Raw genomic sequence first — 6,286 nt, forward strand, 5'->3', positions numbered from 1 at the left:
ACCATAAACGTGTAGAGGGCCGCATTCAATTGTCACCGGACCGGGTGTGGCCCCCGGGCCTGTAGTTTGAGACCCCTGCTTTAAGTATTTCAATAAACCCCATTCACATCACTCCACCAAGGTGGAGCTTTCTAACCTATCTCAGACCTGTGGCCGTCCAACAAGACAAGTCCACAAGGACCAGGTTCAAGAGGATGAATCCACCACTGTCTGCTTGGTCGACGTCCTCCATCACACACACACACACACACACACACACACACACACACACACACACACTGGAGTGCACATCTGCAGAAGCAGCGCCACGTTCTGCTTGTACCACCACCAGCACCAGCAGTCTTCCCAGAATGCCTTTCTTTCTTTCTCTCCTTTATCTGCGTCTATTCTTCTTCTATCGCTCCCATCCACACTGTCGCCCATTTTAATGGCGTTGACGCTCACAAAGACCTGACAATGACCTCTATTATCTTGAACGTCACAGGGCTGCGGCCACGTCCCCACGACCACGCTGTGTGTGTGTGTGTGTGTGTGTGTGTGTGTGTGTGTGTGTGTGTGTGTGTGTGTGTGTGTGTGTGTGTGTGTGTGTGTGTGTGTGTGTGTGTTCATACATGTTTCTCCCAACCGGTTAAAAAGATGTAGCTGGTATCAGTTCGTGCTAAAACCCGTTCCTGTATATATAATTGTGTGTGTGTGTGTGTGTGTGTGTGTGTGTGTGTGTGCTTATGCATTTGCGTGTGCGTGCTTTCGTACTGGAATCTCGGTGCAGCTGGATTCCTTTCCTGATCCGGTCGACGTCGTCGTTTTACATTTATCATTAAAGGAGTTTAATTATTTGAAAAACAAAGATTCTGTGTCAGTGCAGCGTTCTCCACCTCCTCCACCTCCTCCGCCCCCACGCACTGTCACACCGTGGAAACCAGGAACCTGACGCCTCCACGATCGAGGGAAACGCCTGGAGTCTATGTGTTTTTTTGCGGATGGGTTTTCAAACCAGCAGCAGTGAGGACGTCCAAGTTAGCGATCCTGCCTCGCGTTTCGGAGGACAGGCCCCTGCTCATGGGAGCTAAACCCCAGGCCCGCAGGCCGTAATCCGGCCGCCCTCGCAAATTCTAAAAAGGAAACACCCAGGTTTTTCTTTTCTACCTAAACCTTATTTTTCCAATCATTGGGAGCCAACGCAAGCGATCGGCATCAGAATATTTAAAATTGATCGATTTCTCCGGCACGCGGCAGTGGGCTGAGGTTACAAACTCATTACCGGATCAATTTAAAGATCCTGACGCACTCCAATTGACTACCAGGAATAAGGTTTGGGTTAAAAATGCTGTATGAATTCTCCTTCAATCCGGCTCCATGGAATGTAAGAAAGTATTCCTTGTATCCAAAATGGTGGCATCCTGGTACTACTACTACATGTTCATACACACAAAAAACGAATTTGTCAATTGGCCTAATAAATATCCATGTCAGACGGAGAGACACACATATGAATGGGGATTCTGTGTTTTCCAGTACTGTATTTATTCCCAAAGTGTTAACTTTGCGGATGGAAAGTTGAGCTTCTTGACTTTCCCTCAACCCCTGGTTCCACAATATTATGTGTTTTAACTCGGTGTTTGTAATCGGTTCCACTCAGCTTCTGGCAGTAGAATCGCGGTCGCGCCACCGTCCTGAGTGCCACTCCCTCCTGAGTGGAGCGAGGTCCGTGCCCACAAGCGCTTTCATTTCGGGCCACAAACGGCAAAGTTGGAACTTACGGTGGGTGGGCGAGAGGCGGGCGAGAGGCGGGCGAGAGGCGGGCGAGAGGCGGGCGAGAGGCAGGCGGGAGTGTGACGGAGGACCTCCTTCTTAAGAATACAGTTTGTTGTGCATTTTGGGAAACAGCATTTTAAATGTTGTCAGACTAAATGGTATGCTGATTATTATTTAACCGTTTGTGCATTATTGTATTTAATTTGGGAATTTAAATGTAATAATAATTTATTATTATTAATTATTCTTATTATTTATAAAAAAAAAATCTGAACAGTTTTCAATGGAAAAGCATAAATATTGTTTAACCTGACGGGAACTTCCTTTGAGCCAAACAGCCCCGTCTTCAACTCTCATTGAAATAAAAATAAAGATAATCATTTGCAAACACAATAGATGATCAGTAAAGTAAATAATAACCTAAAATTGTAATTATTATGTTTATAGATAGATACTTTATTGATGCCCAGAGGGAAATAGCAATATCCTAGCAGCTCACATCAAAACGATAGACAGTAATAATTACAACCATAGAATAAAATATGAAAATCTAAATGTAAAAAAGAAAGTGGCAAAATATATATATATATATATATATATATATTCACACACATATATATTCACACACATATGTATACATATACAGTATATGGAGTGATATGACATGTATACATATATGTTTATGTGTGTATATACATATATATACGTGTGTATATATTATGTGTGTGTGTATATATATATATATATATATATATATATATATATATATATATACACACACAGTAGGTGTCTATATGATGTGAAAAATAAACCGGTAATGAAAGATGTAATTTTGTTATGGCCGGTCAGAAACGTGCCACATAGTGTAATACAGGGAACCAGCACAAGGTTAAAGTGCAAATAAAATATTTTTGTTGAATGCAAATGCGTAGAAAATAGAGTCAGGCAAAGCTATTGCTGCTGTAGGGGAGGAAGAGAGGGTTTAATTTAAAGAGGCCCCGCCCCCCAGAGCAGTGCGGGCGAACCCCTTCAATGAATCAGTAGTCTGGGGTGGAAATGGGAGAGAAAGACAGGTTCAAGCAAAACGGGATCGTAACGGGATGGATCCAGACGTCAGGATGGCAAAAGCAGACCAGGGAAACTAAATTGGATCAAATATTAAAGGACTTAAAAGGTCTTACAGTAGACGCATGTTCCAAGCAGAGATTTAAAAAGGTGGTGCTGACACCGGCTCAAGGCCTTGAAGCTCCTGAGCCGGGGTCCAGTGTTTAAAAGCCGCGTCCCACCCCGGGACTCTGATGCCGCATGTCCTTATTGGACGATTTGTGCCAGTGACTGTGATGTACAGTAGGCGCCGCCGCCGCTGACAAATGTACTTACAGGAAGTCACGTTGGATGAAAGTGTCTGCTAAATGTAAATGTGATTTTCGTTTTTCCAGCGCGGCCCTCGACGAGACCGAGTTTGACACTCCTGTCTAATGCCAGATCGTCTACAAAGACACTGGAGGAGCAGGAACCAGCCAGGTCAGAGCCAGGCTAAAGCACTCCACACACACACACACACTAATACACACACACACACACATGCATACACACACGCACACACACACACACGCACACACACACACATACACACACACGCACACACATACACATGCACACACACACACACACGCACACACATACACATGCACACACACACACACACACACATACACACGCACACACACACACACACACACACACACACACACACACACACACACACACACACACACACACACCCCTGTCTAACCCCCCTCCCACCTCCCAATTTCTGTATCCCAGCCTCCATCTCTCCCTGCAGAATACTGACAGAGCCTTTGAGCTGAAATTAAGGCTTTACCACTACAAAGGCATACAGTTGTAACCGCCGTTGTCATTTGCATGATAATGGGGCTCTGGATATCATGGGCCTGATATCCAGGAGTAGTAGCAGAAAGCCAGGGTATTATTTCAGGATTATTATTTAACAAGTCTATGTGGTCTTGGAAATCACTTTGTAACGTTTAAATAATACTAAAAATGTTTTTATGAAGAAAAAAGAAAAAATCTTCCTGATAAGCTGGTGATTAATGAATGACTTATTTTGCATTTTCCTGATGTAAATATTTAAAGTAATAAAGTCAGACGCACTTTATTCATCCACTCAGGGGGAAATTTGGGAGTGGCACCTGACAAAAATGGCTTATATCAGAAAATAAGTGGAGCTGATCAGAACACGATAGAATAAATCCATATAATCTATATCCATATTCCCCATACCTCTGTGGACAGACTCATCTACAGCTCATAAAGACGTCCTTATGTCTTTATATGTACGGTTTGTCTTTCTATATTATTCTTTGTATTCAATCCAGATCTAAGTGATCACACCAGTAGAATGACGGTGATGCACGAAGCTGAAACCCAGCGTCCAATTAGAGGCACATTCATAAAGTTCTTTTTATTTTTTTTCCTTGCTCTCAGATCCAGACAGTGGTTTTAATTCCGAAGGTGTATGGATTAGAGGGAGGTGAAGGAATGGAGGGAGCTTGAGGAGACGGAGAGATGGGAGCCAAGTTGCCCGTGAGGTAGTTAGTGGCCCCGGACTCTCAGAGAGAGAGAGAGAGGGAGAGAGCTTAATGTCAGCCGAGCTCACTCGCCCCTGTACAGTAATTTACTTTGCATGCGCTGCCTTAGCAGACACGATTCTAAATTTCCAACTGGGAGGCATCAGTGGAGGAATCAGTGTCTTCAAAAGACGGCCTGCCAGTCACGCCCCCCCACCACCACCACCCTAGCCCAAGATCTGAGCGCGCGGTGATAACCTGCGACATCTTTCTGGAAAAACGGGGAGTCGATCAGCTTTGATGGAGCACATCCGCCATGACAGGCTACTGAAGAGCTCGCTAATGAACTGGGGAGGGGGGAGGGGAGGGGGCATCGCTTAGCATGACAGCACGGAGGATTGAGGTGGTGCAGTGGGGGATGGATAGGTGGATGGATGGCTGATGGATGGGTAATGGGTGCATCGTTGGATGAACCGATGGGTGGATGGATGAATAGTTGGATAGATAGTTGGATGGATTGATATCTCAGTGGTGAATGGATGATTGTTGGATGAACATGAATACGAACATGTGGATAGATAGTTGGATCAATAGTGGGATGGATAGCTATTGGATGGATAGATAATTGATGTGGAATGGATAGATGGATGGATGGTGGGATGGATGGATAGTTGGATAGATGGGATGGATAGATAGTTGGATGGATAGTGGGAAGGATAGATGGATGGATGGTGGGATGGATAGATAGTTGGATAGATAGTTGGATGGATAGTGGGATGGATATATAGTTGGATGGATAGATGGATGGATGGTGGGATGGATGGATGGTGGGATGGATGGTGGGATGGATAGATAGTTGGATGGATAGATGGATGGATGGTTGGATGGATGGTTGGATGGGTGGTGGGATGGATGGTGGGATGGTGGGATGGATGGATGGTTGGATGGGTGGTGGGATGGATAGATAGTTGGATGGATAGATGGATGGATGGTGGGATAGATGGATGGTGGGATGGATGGTGGGATGGATAGATAGTTGGATGGATAGATAGTTGGATGGATGGTGGGATGGATGGATGGTTGGATGGGTGGTGGGATGGATGGATGGTGGGATGGGTGGTGGGATGGATGGATAGTGGGATGGGTGGTTGGAGGGTACGACTGGTTGGATGGACAGAGTGATGGAAAGTTGGATGGATGGGTGAAAATATAGTTGGATGATGAATCGATGGGTGATTATTGGAGGGTGGTTGGCGGGTGGATGAAAGAATATGTGGACTGATGAAAGGACGGGCAGCTCCAAAGATGGTTGGATTATGAATGGATGGGTGATGGATCAATGGATGGGGAGATGCTTAGATAGCTTCTGTATGTGTGGGAAGACTGAGTGGATTGATAGATCGTGTAGACGAATGGGTGGATATATGTACAGATGGGATATAAGGACAGTTGATAGGTGAAGGGTGGATGCAGCAGCTTATAACTACACCTTCTCTCCATATGAAGTGCTCCTGTTAGAAAACAATGGAGCGCATGAGTATGTGTGTGTATTGGGAAAAGCCTGGGAAAAGGGCACCCGCCCCCCTCCACCACGCATCCGCCTCAGCTGGTTGGAGGTATTTAAATATTCATAAGAGGGCAGCCAATCCGGCGGTCCTCGGCTCCAGAGCCAGGAAGTGGAATTGGATTGAGATGGTGGGGGGCCGCGCTGCAGGTCGCCGCGTGGAGTCGATGGAACGGGGGGTTCAAAGGTTACGGATCCCTCATGCAGCCCTGTTACACGGCTTCCTCTTTCAGCCGGGCTTTCACGTTGTTGACTCACTCCCTGCTTACTACATGGTAAACTGTATATACTTAATTTCTCTGGACTAATTCAAATATATATAGTTCATTACTCCCAAAATAGTCAAATATATGTTTCACTGCTCCATATAAACTAA

Source organism: Zeus faber (genome assembly GCF_960531495.2).
Source record: "Zeus faber genome assembly, chromosome: 20".
Lineage (NCBI taxonomy): Eukaryota > Metazoa > Chordata > Actinopteri > Zeiformes > Zeidae > Zeus > Zeus faber.